Below are 14,002 nucleotides of genomic sequence, written 5' to 3'. Positions count from 1 at the left end.
GAATTGCGAACTGCGAAGACCAGTTTGCAGTTCGTAGTTTGAATCGAAAACTAGGAGCCGCAGACTTGCCGGCACTTTGCAGTTCTAATGAAGAGGGAGGAAGTGCAGACCATTAACATTAATGAGCCGTGGCATGAGAAAACCAACATAGTGGGTGTGCGACTAGCATGCATCCAGACCAGCCTGCGCGTCCGCGCAGTCTGATCAGGATCCATGCTGTTCGCTTTTAAAGCCTACTGCAATTAGAGAAACAATTAGCGAACAGCATGGATCCTGACCTGATTGCGCGGATGCGCAAGCTGGTCTGGATCCATGCTGGTCGCAAACCCACTATGTTGATTTTTTTCATGGCACGGCTCAAAATTTTATATTTAGCAAACACTGACCTATGACTTTAAAATATAACAGTAACTTTCAAATTCACTTTCATTTTGATTCTTGAACTGCAGACCAGTTTGCAGTTCGCAATTCGAAACGCGAACTGCGAACTGCAGACTAGTTTGCAGTTCGCAATTCGAATCACGAACTGCAGACCAGTTTGCAGTTCGCAATTCGAAACGCAAACTGCGAACTGCAGACCAGTTTGCAGTTCGCAATTCGAAACACAAACTGTGAACTATAGACCAACTGTGAAATGCGCAAGAAAGTGCTGATCAGACTGCACTTTGAATTTTTTATTGTAATCAGCCGACAAGATTGCAGTTTGCAATTCGGAACGCAAACTGCGGACCAGTTTGCAGTTCGCAGTTGGAAACGCGAAATGCGATCTGCAGACTAATTATGAAATGCATTCTTGCCCGCAATGCGCTGGACAGTGCTGATCAGACTGCTCTTTGAAATTTGATTCGTAAATTGTAGCCCAGTTTACAGTTTGCAATACGAATCCCGAACTGCAGACCAGTTTGCAGTTCGAATTCGAATCGCGAACTGCAGACCAGTTTGCAGTTCGCAATTCGAATCGCGAACTGCGAACTGCGAACTGCAGACCAGTTTGCAGTTCGCAATTCGAAACGCGAACTGCGAACTGCAGACCAGTTTGCAGATCGCAATTGGAAACACAAACTGAGAACTATGGACCAACTGTGAAATGCATTCTTGTCTGCAATGCGCAAGAAAGTGCTGATCAGACTGCACTTTGAAATTTTTATTGTAATCAGCAGACTAGATTGCAGTTTGCAATTTGGAACGCGAACTGCGGACCAGTTTGAAGATCGCAGTTTGAAACGCGAAATGCGAACTGCAGACTAATTATGAAAAGCATTCTTGTCCGCAATGCGCTGGACAGTGCTGATCAGACTGCACTTTGAAATTTGAATCGTAAATTGTGTCCCAGTTTACAGTTCGAAATACGAAACCCGAACTGCAGACCAGTTTGCAGTTCGCAATTCAGATCGCGAACTGCGAACTGCAGACTAGTCTGCAGTTCGCAATCCGAAACGCGAACTGCGAACTACAGACCAGTTTGCAGTTCACAATTCAAAAATATAAATGTATGAAATGTTTGCATATCAAACGAAACTATAAGAAATGTTTCAACTGCTACAGGAGTTCAACTTATATTTGAACAAAATACAGAAATATATGTTCAATGAGCTGTTTGCATTGAGATTGCAGTTACAGTAATAAATCATTCAACAACCAACACTTAAACAAGCATGGCAAAGTTGCAATCATAATTTACTGGTGCAGTTACTTCCATTTGCCCTATATTGAAGATGTTTTTATATACATATTACCTAGAGCACCGCCTTGCGGGTGCAGACGCTCATCTGATATTTTTTTGTCTCTGTATAATAGAAATATAGTCCTACCTATGACTTTCTAAGTCCAAAAGGGGCCATAATTCTTGCAAAAAGCAATGTAGAGTTACGGTACTTGCTGTGCAGAATCAGCTTTTAATGGCGAATAACTGCTCCAAGTTTTAAAGCAATAGCTTTGACCGTAAAGGAGAAATGTTGACCTAAACACAAAACTTAACAAAGAAATCTGATATTTACTAAGTCCAAAAGGCAATTCGAAACGCGAACTGCGAACTACAGACCAGTTTGCAGTTCACAATTGGAAACACAAACTGCAAACTATAGAGCAACTGTAAAATGCATTCTTGTCTGCAATGCGCAAGAAAGTGCTGATCTGACTGCACTTTGAAATTTTTATTGTAATCAGCAGACAAGATTGCAGTTTGCAATTTGGAACGCAAACCGCGGACCAGTTCGCAGTTGGAAACGCGAAATGGACTAATTATTAAATGCATTCTGGTCCGCAATGCGCTGGACAGTGCTGATCAGACTTCACGTTGAAATTTGAATCGTAAACTGCAGACTAGTTTGCAGTTCGCAACACGAATCGCGTACTGCAGACCAGTTTGCAGTTCGCAATTCGAAACGCGAACTGCAGACCAACCGTGAAATGCATTCTTGTCTGCAATGCGCAGGACAGTGTAGATCAGACTGCACGTTGACATTTGAATCGTAAAGTGCAGACCAGTTTACAGTTTGCAATTCGAATCGCGAACTGCAGACCAGTTTGCAGTTCGCAATTCGAATCGCGAACTGCGAACTGCGAACTGCAGACCAGTTTGCAGTTCGCAATTCGAAACGCGAACTGCGAACTGCGAACTGCAGACCAACTTAACTGATATTAAAATATATCTTTGTTTCGGGTATCGCGATGTATTCAGATTTAAGTATGATTGGCACAGTATGACTAACTGTAGAGAAAGATGCGGTAAAAACACACAACAACACTGGTGTCTCGCTTTTATCAGTTTTCGATTATTTCTTTTTACATGTTGTAGTTTTAATGTTGACTTGTTGGTATAAAAAGATAAGTGTCTTCCATTGTTTGGTGACGCCTAATAGAACGTTTGTTTAGTTTAAAGTAAAATATGATATTGTTGTTATACACATTGATGTGCAAGTGTTTTCTTTATTTTTTTTTCTGTGGAGAAATTTTCTGTGTTAAAAGCAACTGTAAAGTCTTATGTACTGAATTTAAATTTCATTATTACTAAAAAATTATTTAAAGCGCTTGCAAAACTGTTGATTGAGTATGTGATTTTCGTTCCGACAGCCAGGAAATAAAGGAAGTAAAATATTTAACAGATACTTTGCAGGGATTTCAAATTTCTTTCTGGATGGTTACTCGGTTTCTAGTATTTAAGGGTCGTTTTTCTGGTCTTTTGACGATTTGAATTTAGCAAAGCTGATCATGTACTGAGTCCTGGGTTAAATTAGAAAGATCTTCAATTTACGAATGTGATTTGACATTTTAAAAAAGAAAAAAAATGCCATGTGATAGGAGACAATAAAATAACAGCCTGTATGACATTTTAAAGAAAATAACAACTTGAATTAATTGAAGTATAAATGGCATTATATTATTTTCATTTTGAATGTATTTAAAGAAGTATATATAAAGTAAGGCTGTAAAGCGTCACATAAAATACATGCTAATTTTTCGACGTGCTCTTTAAGTGACCACATTTACCACATTTACGCGGTGAATAAAAATTGAAGGCTGTTCTATTGCGCATAGGACCGCTAAATCAAGACCGCATAACACTTCCTGTGAACAACACTCCCGAAGGACCTTTTTACGTCGGTTGTAGCACCGAATAACGATCCCATCTGACTGACGCTCGCAGGGAACAACCCGTATAAAGATTCCAGCTTCAATAAAAACACAACAAAATGATATTATTATCATTATTATTATTATTATTATTATTATTATTAATGATGATAATTCAATTATGATAATTATCATATTAATAAAACTTATAATAACAACGATAATTATCATTATCTATCACCATAATCTTCTTTTCTTCTTCCTCTACTACTGGTTTATTCCCTGGTCACAGCGGCTCGAACTTTTAAGATATGGTTAGTGAATTAAGTTCTGACCAGCCGGGTTTGAAACTTTGTAGAAATCAATTCTATGCCTTTTAAGCTTATGTGAGATAATGAGTGTAGAATTAATACCGTACAGGTTAATGTAAAAATTGTATGTTTGTTATTGAAAATAAAAGGAAGACGGTACGATACGACGCACGAGCTCAAACATGCAAGATACGTCGCCAAGTACGACGCCGGCACTGGTATAACATGACATTTTGACCCATTGAAAAATAACTCGCACATGTTATGGAAAATAGAACTAGAGCTAGTTTAGTTTTAAACAAATGCTTTTACGTTCAAAACACCCACTGGCGAGTCATTTGCAAAAGGGTCAAACCATGTACATGATAAAATTTTTATGACGTTGAAAACCCGTTAACGAAGGTGATGATGATGTTGATGATGATGTTAATGATGATGACGTTGGCGGCGATCATGATGATATTTGCATTAGTTTATTAAAACGATGTTGATCACGATCAAGTTTAAAGGTCCAATACTAAGGAAAGTGAACATTTTAATTTCTTTTAAAAAGCACAGAAACTATTTCATTTTATTGGAAAAGATAAGTTGGTATGGTTAATGATATATTCGAATAAATCGATATATTGCAATTATTTTTTATAATAAGATGTTATCAAGATCGAGGTTTTCACTTTGTCGACTATCCATAATTTGAGCTTCTACTCTGAAAAGCCGCCCCATTATGTCTTCAGGACATCACAGCATATCCTCCTTCCTTTCCACGGGCGAGCCAAGGGCTTTATAGATGTAGAACCATCTTCCGGGAGCGCTTCCTCAGAGCGTTATACGGCCCACAGCGCATTTTCTGCTTTCTGCATAAGTTACATTTTACACTTGCGTTGGTTAAAACTGGAGTGTGAAAGAAATAGTTTTTATAAAAGGCTTTAAATAAATGGCAACTCCAATTTTCTTGTAGAAGGATTTATCGGCTTAATTTTAGAAACTAGCATTACCTAGATTTGTTATTGAAAGTATTTGTCTATCTGTTTTTGTAACTGTTAACAAAAATTTACCAGCTATAAAATATATTTGTCTCAAATCGGAAAATCTTTACTTTGATTTGTGTATTTATTTACCCCCTCGAGGTATTTTACCGTAATCCTTTAAAATATTGATATAGCTTTGTGATGATGTTTATTTTGTGTTTATTATAAAGATTTCCCCAAGATCAAGTGGGTTATTTCACATTAAACTGAGAATTAAGATATCAATAGCATCAGTGAAATAATATTGTTGCATCTTAAACTTATATAGCATTAAACCGTACAGAAGTTGTACTGCTAATTGAAAAAACACGAAGTCTAATTACTTTTGATCATTTCTTAAGTAGATTAAGTTTAATCTAATTTCGTGTTAAAAAGAGATGTTAAGAGGCAGTTTCCTGTACTGTTTACGCTTTAAGATATTCGTTGGATTGTTCCGTAAAACCGTTACGAAAATATTGTCTAATAGATCTTTGGGGACACAATGTTAAGATATACAGTTAAAATTGCGATGCAAATGTAAAAAGACTCCCAAAAACAGTAATACGTTTCATTGGCCCTGCTTTATTTCATTTTTAGGTAAGTAAAAAAAGATGTTTTCTCAAAATGTATAAAGTCGTATAGAAAATAAACTTATCTCAATACTTTTCGTTATATTTTAAAACTTTTCGATTAACTAAATGATTATACACTGCATACATTAATTTAAAAGAATTTAGTTTACGTTCTAAAACACCGTTAGTGGCCATGGAATTTGTATGACAACATTTAAAATAAAATGAGAAAAACGAAAAAGATATTTATCTAGCATCTTATATACTTAGATACTTTGCAAAGAGGAAATAACTCGTGCTTGGGTTGTCAACACTGAAACAATACACTGTGGTGTATTGTATAGACAAACTATTTTGTCTGTAACAATTTTGTCGTATTTTGGTTTTGTTTCCAAAAGTATTTTCAAAACAATCCAAGGTAATGTGATTTGACGTCGAAGTTTTGACCGTTACAAATAGTATTTCAGTTGCGTAATTATGGGCAGTGCTTCGAACATATTTACACACACAGACATGTTTTGCCCAAGTAACATTCTTGTTCAGACATTTTTTTACCAATGTTCCGATTTTTTAAATCATTATTTAAATATTGACCACAACATTGTGTGAACTACGAAGAGGCTGTTGCCCCTTGTTTGTTTGTTTGTCCAGTCAGGAGGGGTCACCGGGCTCCCTAGGTATTGCACTTTGTTGTCCGGGCCGTAACTTTATCATGATTAATCCGATGTTTTAACGAAACATAAAAAGAAGAAAAAAAAAAACAACAAAAATTAAAAAAAAAAAAAAAAACAAAACCCATAACGACAACAACAACAACATACTTTCTGTCGTCGGTCATCGTAGTTTGGTATTACAGAATTGAAATGGTATACATTTACTTGCACCAAGCCATATATCAACTTAATATTGTATGGCCTGCGGCTAATTATCTGCAACGAGAAAAAACTCAATCTCTCAGAAATTCTGACAGATTTTTTTTTACCTAGAGCATATCCATTTAAATATAAATATTTAATGGAGATTTCTTGACAGGATGTGAAAAAATAGTATTGATACTAATTTGTTAATTATCTAAATTGACACGCTGGGAGATCTAACATGTTTAATATTCCGTTAAGTTAAAACATGATGATAAACAGAAAATATTGGATCCTTTTAACTTTATATAAAACAATTTACTTTAAACTGAAGCTGTTATTTACATTGCACAAGTTTTGTTTTGCATGCTGTGTGTTATGCTGTTCATTTCCAGATAAAACGATATTATAAATTTAACTCCCGGGAGATGATTTCCAGCACTGTCCGGTTTTCATTGACTACTGACTTTCTGCAACTGTCAATTAGACAAGGAGACAATCAAAGTCCGTTATCTGTTCACTTCCACTGTCCGGTACCTAGTAGTCTGTCTATACCTAGTATTTCCTGCTGACTTTCTGTGCCTCTCGGCAAAGTCCAGTACCTAGTATTTCCTGCTGACTTTCTGTGCCTCTCGGCAAAGTCCGGTACCTAGTATTTCCTGATGACTTTCTGTGGCTCTCGGCAAAGTCCGGTACCTAGTATTTCCTGCTGACTTTCTGTGCCTCTCGACAAAGTCCGGTACCTAGTATTTCCTGCTGACTTTCTGTGCCTCTCGACAAAGTCCGGTACCTAGTATTTCCTGCTGACTTTCTGTACCTCTCGACAAAGTCCAGTACCTAGTATTTCCTGCTGACTTTCTGTACCTCTCGACAAAGTCAAGTACCTAGTATTTCCTGCTGACTTTCTGTACCTCTCGACAAAGTCCGGTACCTAGTAGTTCCTGATGACTTTCTGTGCCTCTCGACAAAGTCAAGTACCTAGTATTTCCTGATGACTTTCTGTGGCTCTCGGCAAAGTCCGTACCTAGTATTTCCTGCTTACTTTATGTGCCTCTCGGCAAAGTCCGGTATCTAGTATTTCCTGCTGACTTTCTGTACCTCTCGACAAAGTCTAGTACCTAGTATTTTGTGCTGACTTTCTGTACCTATCGACAAAGTCCAGCATCTAGTATTTCCTGCTGACTTTCTGTACCTCTCGGCAGACTTTCTGTGCCTGTCGACATAGGCCTGTACCTAGTCATTCCTGCTGACTTTCTGTGCATGTCGGCATAGGCCTGTACCTAGTCATTCCTGCTGACTTTCTGTGCCTGTCGGCAAAGGACTGTACCAAACCATTCCTGCTGACTTTCTATGCCTGTCGGCATAGGCTTTAACCTAGTCATTCCTGCTGACTTTTTGTGCCTGTCGGCATAGGCTTTAACCTAGTCATTCCTGCTGACTTTTTGTGCCTGTCGGCATAGGCCTTTACCTAGTCATTCCTGCTGACTTTCTGTGCCTGTCGGTATAGGCTTTAACTTAGTCATTCCTGTTGACTTTTGTGCCTGTCGGCATAGGCCTTTACCTAGTCATTCCTGCTGACTTTCTGTGCCTGTTGGCATAGGCCTGTACCTAGTCATTCCTGCTGACTTTCTGTGCCTGTCGGCATAGGCCTGTACCTAGTCATTCCTGCTGACTTTCTGTGCCTGTTGGCATAGGCCTTTACCTAGTCATTCCTGCTGACTTTCTGTGCCTGTCGGAATAGGACTGTACCAAGCCATTCCTGCTGGTTTTCTGTGTCTGTCGGCATAGGACTGTACCAAGCCATTCCTGCTGGTTTTCTGTGTCTGTCGGCATAGGACTGTACCAAGCCATTTCTGCTGATTTTCTGTGCCTCGGCATAGGCCTTTACCAAGTCATTCCTGCTGACTTTCTGTGCCTGTCGGCATAGGCCTGTACCTAGTCATTCCTGCTGACTTTCTGTGCCTGTCGGCATAGGACTGTACCAAGTCATTCCTGCTGACTTTCTGTGCCTCGGCATAGGCCTGTACCTAGTCATTTCTGCTTTCTGTGCCTGTCGGCATAGGACTGTACCTAGTCATTCCTGCTGACTTTCTGTGCCTGTCGGCATAGGACTGTACCTAGTCATTCCTGCTAACTTTCTGTGCCTGTCGGCATAGGCCTTTACCTGGTCATTCCTGCTGACATTCTGTGCCTGTCGGCATAGGACTGTATCTGGTCATTCCTGCTGACTTTTTGTGCCTGTCTAGTCATTCCTGCTGACTTTCTGTGCCTGCCGGCATAGGACTGTACCTAGTCATTCCTGCTGACATTCTGTGCCTGCCGGCATAGGACTGTACCTAGTCATTCCTGCTGACTTTCTGTGCCTGCCGGCATAGGACTGTACCTAGTCATTCCTGCTGACATTCTGTGCCTGCCGGCATAGGACTGTACCTAGTCATTCCTGCTGACTTTCTGTGCCTGCCGGCATAGGACTGTACCTAGTCATTCCTGCTGACATTCTGTGCCTGTCGGCATAGGCCTGTACCTAGCCATTCCTGCTGACTGTGCCTGTCGGCATAGGACTGTACCTAGCCATTCCTGCTGACTGTGCCTGTCGGCATAAGCCTGTACCTAGTCATTCCTGCTGACTTTCTGTGCCTGTCTACCTAGTCATTCCTGCTGACTTTCTGTGCCTGTCGGCATAGGCCTGTACCTAGTCATTCCTGCTGACTGTGCCTGTCGGCATAGGCCTGTACCTAGCCATTCCTGCTGACTGTGCCTGTCGGCATAGGCCTGTACCTAGTCATTCCTGCTGACTGTGCCTGTCGGCATAGGACTGTACCTAGCCATTCCTGCTGACTGTGCCTGTCGGCATAGGCCTGTACCTAGTCATTCCTGCTGACTGTGCCTGTCGGCATAGGCCTGTACCTAGTCATTCCTGCTGACTGTGCTGTCGCATAGCCCTGTTGGCATAGGACTGTACCTAGCCATTCCTGCTGACTTTTTGTGCCTCTCGACAAAATCCAGTATCTGTTCACTCTTGCTGACTTTGTGTGTCTCTCGTATACATTTGTGTGTTTTGCTTTGTTCATTTCGTGCGAATGGTATCCATGTTTCTCATCTCATGGTAGACTTAAAAGATAGATCACTTCTGTTATGAGTTCTTTTATTTGTATACATGTATTTTCTTATAAAGTTCGATGCTTTGTTGTCATTTTAGTCGCCCCATTCGTTGGCAGTTATATGTTTTTTTTCATCGTTATATACGATAGATTAAGATATTATTTGCAGAATGAGCACAAATGTTATCGGTTCCAATTCCCCTATGACATTCAAATTTATTTGGCTGTTGCGGTGTGTAAGAAAACGTTTTGTAAGAATCATTTATATTTGCTCTTTGCAGTACTGTTCAAAGCACAAGGTATCCTCGAGTAACGCAATGTACAAATTTCGTCATAAAAATGCAATCGGTGTTAACTGCAATGATATTAGACAAATTGACAGTGTTAAGTCAATCATCGGAAAGTGTCGCACTTTAATCGAATATTTATGTGACCAATTTACGGTAACGTATTCTTTGCATTATTAATGGAAATAAGCACCAAATGATTTTTATTTGTCAGTACAATTAAGTAATTAACTCTACCACTTTGTTTAATTACCCTAATTATACAGGAAACGGAATTAAACGCTACCATGACGGACATTTGATGTTAGAGAAACGGGATGTCAATAAAATGACGAAACCGTGTCGTAAAACTCATCAAGAGTTCGAATCTCGCACATTCTCGCTAATAACGTGATTGCACGACAAAAACGTGTTATTTTAAGCTCGTATGCGACAAATTTAGCATATCTTCATTACTTAGGTATTGAATGAAACATGAGAAAGTAAAAAGGTATGCTGGCATAGTCTGATATAGGTCACAATGTAACAAGTATTGATAAACTTCCAAGAAAGGACTTTTGAAAACAGTTGCCATACATACATGTAAATGTATGTAAACCTTGAACATTTCTACAACTTTTTTGTCGATTTAAGTAATTGTTTTGCAAGATTATGATGTAAATGCACGTTTCGGAATCAATATAATTCACATGCAATTTAGTAGAATCGTTCCTGTGAAATTTACGGTTCAATATGCGTACATATTTATAAGCAGAGTTGATTTTGTATGAAATGTACTGGTATTAAAGGCCTATGTAGGTCCTTTACTTTAAAAGTGTATCAGACTGTGATGCTATTTTAACTGGCGTGACCCAAAACGTGTTCTGTATCGTGTTGTTCAGGGGTTCCTCTTGGCATCATTTCAGCTGGCATGACCCCAAACGTGTTCTGTATCATGTTGTTTAGGGGTTCCTCTTGGCATCATTTCAGACTGGCGTGACCCCAAACGTGTTCTTTATCATGTTGTTTAGGGGTTCCTCTTGGCATCATTTCAGACTTGCATGACCCCAAACGTGTTCTGTATTATGTTGTTCAGGGGTTCCTCTTGGCATTACTTCAGCTGGCGTGACCCCAAACGTGTTCTGTATCATGTTGTTCAGGGGTTCCTCTTGACATCATTTTAGCTGGCATGACCCCAAACGTGTTCTGCATCATGTTGTTTTGGGGTTCCTCTTGGCATCATTTCAGCTGGCATTCAGAACGTTCAAGCTGTATCGCTACATGACATAAGTTTATGGGGTTCATTAAAAAGCAATTTATTTAGACTGGTTCAACCCAAAACGAGTTCTGTAATTCATATTGTTCAGGGGTTCCTTTGGCATCATTTCAGTTGCATGACTCCAAACGTGTTCTGTATGCATATGTTCAGGGATTCCTACTTGATCTTTCAGCTGGCATGACCCAAACGTGTTCATGTATCATGTTTTTAGGCTCTCTTGCTCATTACGGTGACCCCAAGTGTCGTTGTGTTCAGGCCTCTTGGCATCTTCAGCATACCCAAGGTTCTAGTGTTCGGTCCTGCAATTCGAACTGTTAAGCTGTAGTCTCCACAAAATAGTTTACAGCTCGCAGAGCATGTATAAGCATTGATGTATATATTGCTCACACAATCAATGTACATCATTAATAGTTAATTATTATTCATAAAGTTGCTTAGATTATTCGAAGGAACGTCATCATGGACTGAGATGGCAAAATAGAAACATGGTCTACAACAGAACCTGTCCGTGCGTGGCTAATCACACTTAATTTCTCCTACTGTATGTAATGATTTAAAAGAAGTTATTCCATTTATAACAGCTAAGATCATTTGAAAATATTTCAAATTGATCGATTAGCAACATAGCTCAGCGGCTGACTTTCTCCATCATTTTCTAATTACCTCATTCTAATTTTACAGTGATTTAACTCATTTTTGTGAGCACTGATTCGAAAAACGAGTCAATAAGAAGGATTTAGGCGATAAAAGGGGATTATAATGATACAGCTCCCAAAAAGGGCCAGTCCTTATTACCCCTTTGAATGAAAATCGGAAACCTTTTGTTGCTGTTAAATCGTCCGAGAATTTGAATTAAGTCAAAGAACGGACTGGCCGGCAGTTTACAATCACTTGTTATATGGAGGTACTTGTACGGTTGGCAATGTTAAATGTGAGGAAATTAACACAGAAAAGAGTTTTGATGAAATAATTAAAGACAAGTGTTGGATTTGATAAAAACCTCTCAATATTACGTTATTTACAACACACACCTAGCATTTTCTCACGAACATTTTAGGAGGGAAAATTATTAATGGAAAGATTTATCGTGAATAACATGTAGATATCTCTAAACGCATCATGTAGTTTTTATTTTTACGTATTTTATTTCTGAAAAAGGTATATGGTATGTCTTGAAACCAAATCACATTTAAAGGCACTGAACTCCAGAATTTGGATAAAAATTATCTTTCTTTCAAATTGAAGTTTGGCCATATTATGAACATTAGAATATGAGTTTTTGTTTCTAAACTATTTTAAAAATGCCAAATCAAGAAAAAAAGATGACCGCGTCGGGAATCGAACCCGGACTGCCGCGGCAATAAAGACATTTTCCGCTGTCGTTACCAAAAACGCTATGGAGGATTTAGTGTTCTATGTACGTTAAATATAGATTTATAATCGAGGCAGTTTACCTCGAGTAATGCGTTACAAACGCTTTACGATTTTCAACAACTAATTCTTACGTGTTTCCGTAACATATAGCCTGTCAGTAATTAAGTTTCAAAGCATTCTAAAGAAAAATAGCATTAATTTTCAGATATTAAAAAAAACATCTTTTTTTTTTTCGTTGTCAAACGATCTGGAGGTCAGTGCCTTTAAAGGAAAACGACTTAACAAAAAATAAAATTAAATGTGTTTACTTGCAGAAATGCATGTTGTCAGCCAGTCAGGACGATAAAGCTGTTTGATCTTTAACAGGTTGTAAAAGTCATTGGAATACGTTAGTCTGCCTGTCCTAAATGTCCACATTCAAACTATCTGTATCACACAACTCTCACTTTCTAGTATCTATGAAGGAAACTTAGAAAGAGACGAAACATACCCATCAAAAGAAAATCATTCCGATCACTCTTTTGTTTAGGTTTTTGTTGGGTTTAACGTCGCACCGACATAGTTATAGGTCATATGGCGAGTTTCAAGCACTGATGGTGGACGAAGACCCCATGTGTCCTCTGTGCATTATTTCATCGCGGACGGGCACCTCGTAGAACGACAACCTTCCGTTAGCCAGCCAATTCAACGCCCCGAGTGGGGCTCGAACCTACATCGGTGAGGAGCAAGTGATTCAAAGTCAGCGACCTTAACCACTCGGCCATAGAGGCCCCCACTCCGTTGAATTGATGATGAGTTAATTTCTGTAGAGATTTCACTGACGGACGCATATGAAAAAAAAACTGATTTCCTCTTCTTTTCTTGTATATCAAAATGTAGAACATATACACTGCGAGCACTCCTGAATATCATAAGCTCAAGCAAAATTGGCCATTCTATTGCCCATTTTCAGACATTATAACCATTGCAATTTCACAACAATATCAAATCGAAGAAGCGGGTTTAACTATGCATCAAACGACTGGATATAAACTGGTTCCCCAAAAGACTGGATATAAACTGGTTCCCTGTCATATAATAGTTCCTCTCCAATATATCCATTCAGAGATTTTTTTAAACGCCATTCAAAATAATTTCGAACTTCTTACTCTGACGTAACATAACAAGAATTTATGCAGAAACAGAGAAAAAAATCCCATAAACTAAAGATCAATTTTCTGGGCTATTAACATAGATGTGAAGAGAGCATTCATATGAAGTGCACTGACAATTATTCACACAATTAATTCACAAAATTGCGCTTTGTTGTAATTTCAAAAATAGTTACAGAAGAAAGATTTAATGCTCAAACCTAAATTCCTTCAGTTGGTGCAAATACATTACTATTATAGCTCTTCATGTCATCTTCGCTTTTAACCAAAATAATTTAATTTAAATGTTTATTACTTATGTAATGGATATTTTATATAGATTATGAACTGTAAATAATCTTTCAAAATCATAAAACTACTTCCTTTGTGAAAACAAGACGAACGGGCGGAAAAGAAAAAAAAACAGGGCACTTTGGAGTATTATTTGTTTACTGATTTTAGAAATGTGCACCAGTCTGTCTAACAGTCTGTAAGAAACAAGACATGTATGCTGTAAACATTCAGCAAACGC

This window comes from Mercenaria mercenaria, chromosome 9 (assembly GCF_021730395.1).
Source record: "Mercenaria mercenaria strain notata chromosome 9, MADL_Memer_1, whole genome shotgun sequence".
NCBI classification, from domain to species: Eukaryota; Metazoa; Mollusca; class Bivalvia; order Venerida; family Veneridae; genus Mercenaria; species Mercenaria mercenaria.
This window is presented reverse-complemented; position numbering follows the sequence as displayed.